Below are 6,000 nucleotides of genomic sequence, written 5' to 3'. Positions count from 1 at the left end.
CAATAAATATTAAGTAGGGTGAGCAAAAGGTACTTACTGAAAATATAAGGAAAATAATAGAAGAAAGATAACACTATATTTATATTTAAAAGGATAAATATTAATCATATATTGAACGATAAATGAAAACCTATCTTCAATAAATACTCCAAAAAGAAATTTTTGAAAATATTAGGCTCAAAGGCAAAGATGCTTCTTTGTGAACATATATAAATATTCTGTTAGAACTCTAAGTCCTCAATACCTGTATCAGAAGGTATATACAATTTAAGAGCATAGTTGTGTTTACAACTTCTAATTACAAAAGAATACTTATTTCAGTAATCATCATTCAAAACTTGATGGTTCAATGCTTATAGATTACAAACCAGTGATATGGAAATCAAAAACTCTTCTTTTGTAGTTCTGTTTTTAAAAAAAACTTTGCTAGGAGAATAGTAATTGCCTTTTGAAATGTGTTGTTAACTTTCTATACACTCATAAGAGCAATTAGTATTATATTGATAACTCAGAGGAAGTGTGGGAAGTTAGAAAGGGCTTACTAGGTGACTTTGGTACATTCTTTGCTTGGGTCACTTAACTTATGAATTTCATTCTCTTTATGTGGAAAATAGAGTAATAATGCCTTCCAAGGTTATTATAAGAAATGAATGTACTGTATGTATTAGATCTTTAGCACAGTGCCTGGGTCCTAATAAGAAGAGGCTGTGTGATCATTACAATTTCAGTTGACCTGTTCTAATGACAACACATGTAAATTCATCTTATCCCCACAGCCTGAACTTCCTCTAAATCAGAAAGCTTCAAGGACAATGATAGAGATGACGACAGCAACTGTAATGAAAATTGAATTGCTTATTTTCTGGCTTCAAAAAGGCCAGTAACTAAAAATTTATAGAACAAGGAAGTATTAAATAGAGGAAATTTTTTTCTTAACTCAGGTCTAATTTTCAGAAAATATACATTCAAGCCATCAAAATCATACAGTTAGAACTGTGACAAAGAAATGAATATGACTTATTACTTAGAATCATAAGAGAATACTTATTTCAGTGATTGTCTTCAAGACTTGAAGCTTCACAGTTTACAGATCAGCAGAATGGGCCCCAAACTCTCTTGTAGTCTTGTTTTAGTGAGTCTTAGTGGGAGAATTCTAATTGCCTATTGTAAGTCCCCACATTGGTCCACCTTGCCTAGAGCTGCTGATGAGACCTGGCAAAGTTTTCTTTTTCAAAAGTATTTGAACAAACTGGAATGTAAGATGAAAACACTCCTTTGGACTATGACTTGCCTTTCTGATTGTTTGGAACATTCTCTGAGGGGAACTGTATTACTTTAAAGGATCTCTCACAAAAAGAATTGGGTGGGACCAAAGTGCTCTAAAATCATTTGAGAAACTAATGACAATCTCTTGATTAAATGTGTTGATCCCTTGTTTAATGTGAGCATGAATAGCATGTCCTGCACTTAATAAAAAAAAAATCTGTTTGCTCTAGATCGTTTACCAGTTTAATCCCTTCATTTATAACCAACCTTTCTCTCTCATTTTAAGGAGTAGGAGTAATGGAGAGAACAAGAGTCACAAGGACATGCAAAGAATGCCCGTTGCTCTCTCCCACAGTCACTGAACACCTATGTGCCAACCACTTGGAATTAGCTCTCCCAGGTTGTGTTTGGATTCACCTTTGGAACTTAGTTCCTTGCAACCATGCAAGAGGGATCATATTCTTAAAAAAAAAAAAAAAAGAATACCAACTCAGGAATATGGAGTTCCACTCACTGTCCTCCTATCTCTAGACCAGATTTGCGAATCTTTTCTGCATTCCCTGTGATGAAGAAATATACAGTGGAGATGTGCTGTTGCAACGTGGCTTAAATGATTTTTGTGAATAACAGCGAGCCGGAGGATAACCGGGCAAGGAGTTCTTAGGAAAGGAAGCTTATATTTGGATTATATACCTACCATAAGACAGGTATTGTATTAAAAAGTTCAGATGCTTTCCCTTATTTAAATTCTACATAATTATCCTGCTCTGAGCTTCAATTTCCTCATCTTAAAAAATGATAATAATACCTACATCAAAAGACTCTCATGATCCCACAAGATAATTATGTGAAGTTCCTCTTAATCTAATCTTAAGAATGATCATGAAGATTGAATGGAATTTATAGAAAGGAAGTTAACTAAGATTTATTGAACACCTACCATGGCCTAAATATTATGGTTTGTCTTTTCACGTATTTTTATCTCATTCTTAGCTTTAAAAGTAAGGAAAATGAAGTCAAAACAAGAATAATCCAAATTATTTTTCCCTAGTAGAGGAACTTCCACTAAGTATCCAGAAAATAAACATTTTTATGGAGTTGTTACAATGGTGGCAGGCATTTTTGTTGGTTGTACTGAACAAGATGAAGTCTGCCTCAAAGAAATTTTTGGCATAATCATCTAGAAAGTGTTTGGAGGTGGGGTGAAGTAATGGCTTAAAGAAAAATCAATTGTGCTGTTTTGACCACAGTAAGTTTAAGATGGTAGATATTAGATATCCAAAGAAAAATGCGGAGTAAGAGCTGGGAATAACTGGAACGTGGAGAAGGCATATAGGTCAGAGATAAAACACCATGAATCACCAACAGAGAGGTGGTATTTAAAAGCACGAAATGAGATTCACTAGGAAAAAAAAAGTAAAGTGAACATGGTCAAAGACAAATCCTGAGGACCTCCACATTTCAAGGTCTGATAAAAGAGAAACAGTCAAGGAAAGACTCACAGAAGTGACCAGTAATGTAAGTAGAAAATTGGAGTTTGGAGTCATGGAAACATGGAGAGAAACATTTGCAGAAAAGAGTAATCACTAGTAATACAGCTGAAAAATTGAGCAGAATATATCCTGTTCTTGACAAAAATGTGGTCTTTCATTCAACAAATATTGTTGAGTTCCAACAAAGTGACACTGGCTTACCTCTATCCAAACACTACCTGAGGGAGTAGGGATGGATACACACTGAACAAACACAAGAGTCCTACCTTCATGGGATTAGCATTCTATTGAAAGACGCAAATAATAGTATGTTAGTTGGCTATGGAAAACTAAATCAGGGAAGGAGAGTTTTGTGTGGGCAGGAGTTGTGATTTCAAATATGGCAGTCGAGTGCATTTGAAGATATGAATGAGTAGGGAAGGAGCTACATGGGTGTTTGGATGAAGAGCATTTAAAAAAATGGAAGGAAATGTACAAAAAATGCCTGGAAAGTGTGAAGATTCAGGCTTTCAGAGTGCTCAGGGGAGAGTTAATGAGAAAGGTAACTGAATGAAGCAATAGGAGAGTGGGGAAGATGGTTGAGCCTTTGCTTAGAGACAGGAAGCTAGGGTTTTGAGTGGAGAAGTGACACTGGCTGACCTCCATGGTAACATGATCATGTAGATTGGTGTTGATGGCGGACTGTTGGGTGCAGGGGTGGTGGGACAAGGGCTGAAGCATAGAAATTGATTAGGAGACAACTGGCATAATTTAAGTGAAAAATGGAGGGTTTTGGCCCAAGTAGTTACAGTGAATGCACTAAAAACTTTATCGATCAAATGTATTTTGAATGTAAAACTGAAAGAATATGCTGATTAGCTGGCTATAGTGTGTGAAAAAAAAACCATTAAGCATTACACCAAGATTATTAACCATGAGTGATTGTAAAGATGGTTACCATTAACTGAGCCAAGGAAAGGCTTCAGGAAATGGGAACTGGTTTTATATGTATTAAGATGTCTACTGAACATTCCTCTGATGACATTAAAAAAAAAAAAAAAGCTGAGTTTGGAGATTGGGAAAACTATTGGCTAAAGATACATACACTAAGAGTTGTCAGAGCACATATTGTGTTTAGGTCCGTGAAACTAGATGAGATCATCAAGTGAGGATGGAGAAAAGTTACACAATGGCTAAAGCATGAGACACCCTTGACTTTGTAGCACTAGCACTGTGTGGAAAACCAGTGTCGTGATTTGGTAAGGCCAAATGCCGATAGGTTAAGTCGAGGACAGAACTTGTCACTGGATCAGGCAATGTAATCATTGTCAGAGGCCGTGACGACAGTCACAGTAGAGTGGTTCAGGCAAAACGTCTGATGGGAGTGAATTCAAGAGTAGGATAGAAGAATCGGACACAATGTTATAGTGACTCTTTCAAGAAACTCTGTAGACAAAAGCAGAGAAATGAGGCCATATCTAGAAAGTGGGTTTGAGACTTTGGAGGACAACATACTTAATACGCTAAAGGAAAAACAAGATCGGGAGAACAGAACTGATGATAATGTGAGGAGGAAGAAATTGCTTCAATGATGTCTTTGAACAGGAGAAGGGGAGTCCGGCCTCAGTGGGCAGCGAGGACAGCTCACCTGTGCTGCATGGCACATGCAGAGGTGGGAAGCCTGTAGAAGTTGATGACTGATGACTTTTTTTTGAAAGTGAAACAGCAGTCGAGGTCATCAGCCCAGATTGAGTATGTAGGGAGGTATTTCAAGTTTGAAAATCGAGAAACAGTTGCCTGAAAAAATGGGAGAATGAGACTGGACAAGGGCAGTAAGGTAAAATTCCCTGGCAGCATTTAAGATCCACTTGACATTAACATAGGTCCCCCCGCCCAATACATCAAGATGCATATGTCCAAGTGTGGAGTCAGAAAACAGCTGGAACTATGAATGAGAGTTTTGCTGAGTACAGTGGAACAAGGGAAAGGAGACATTTAGCACTCAAAGAATTCATCCATCTTAGCCCCAGGCCCAGTGGTAAAGGAAGAAGTGGAAACAGCCACTTCATCCTCAAGGGAAACTGTCTTTAGGGGAAACATGAGAATGTGGGAGATTTGGTTGCTCTTCGTAAGAGCTGTTTCAGTGGAGATTAAAGGCCTATTTGGAGAAAATCAAGGACCAAGTAGGGGCAAAAAAAATTGGTAGGAGGGAACAATTATTTTTAAAAACTTTGTTGTAAAATAAAATTGCTGGGGTAGAAGGCAAAACTTGGAAGTATTTTAAAGTGGAAGACATTAAGAGCAAGTTTTTATGTAAACTGAAAAAAGACACAGTTGGGGGAAAATACCTGACAATACAAAAGAGAATCATGTAGAGATAGAGATAAATGTAGAGATCTTGACTGAAGCAAATCCCTTGAAAAAAAATCTAAAGACAAAGGGTCCAAGGCATAAGTGGAAGAATGAATCTTAGAACCAAACCTGTGGAAGGAAATTGGCAATGGTGGCTGCAGGCAGGAAGGGTGGCAGAACTGTGAAGTGGGGCAATGAGTTAGTTCCCTCGGAATGAACCTATTTCACCTCTTCAAATTCAAGGTGAAGTTGTCACCTGAGAGTTGGTGTGAGAGAATGTTGGGAGATTGGACTAAAGAAAAGGAAAGGTAAAGACAAATAATCAACAGACTGGGCAAATGAATTCAGTAGGGAATTGTAGATTTATTTATGGTATCCAATGCCCCGCTCTGTGATCTATGGTCTTGAATCTAATGTGAAATCAGTTATCATGGTTATATAATTTCCCTCACCAGTCCTTGCTACGTGGGTACAGGTGCTAAATAAGTGGCTTAACAAAGACTGAGGTCTTCTCCAGGTGAATATGATTGAGGAAGCAGGATACCAGGGGCTTGGAGTGTCCTCAGTGACGTGGTGTGAATACTGGTTGCCTCACAAGGAAGGAAGCAAGGACATGAAAAGAGTAAAGGGTAATGAAAAACGGTAAAAGCAAGGACTGGGCATCTGTGAGGTTAGAGAAGGCTGGCTGGGAAGATCTGGGTAAACCATCTTTGACGGGTGGGAGATGATCATGGGGAGCAGTGGGAATACAACATTAACATTTCAGAGATGGTGCATTATTGATTTTCTCCCTTAAATGTAAAAAGTATTAACCAAATAAGACCTTTATAATTAAGGTGATATTCCTTCTGGCACCATTTTAAAAAAAAAAAAAAGGAGCATTTTCTGATTAATTGCATTTGTGGTTTTG

Source organism: Ictidomys tridecemlineatus, chromosome 4 (genome assembly GCF_052094955.1).
Source record: "Ictidomys tridecemlineatus isolate mIctTri1 chromosome 4, mIctTri1.hap1, whole genome shotgun sequence".
Lineage (NCBI taxonomy): Eukaryota > Metazoa > Chordata > Mammalia > Rodentia > Sciuridae > Ictidomys > Ictidomys tridecemlineatus.
Note: the sequence above shows the minus strand (reverse complement) of the source record.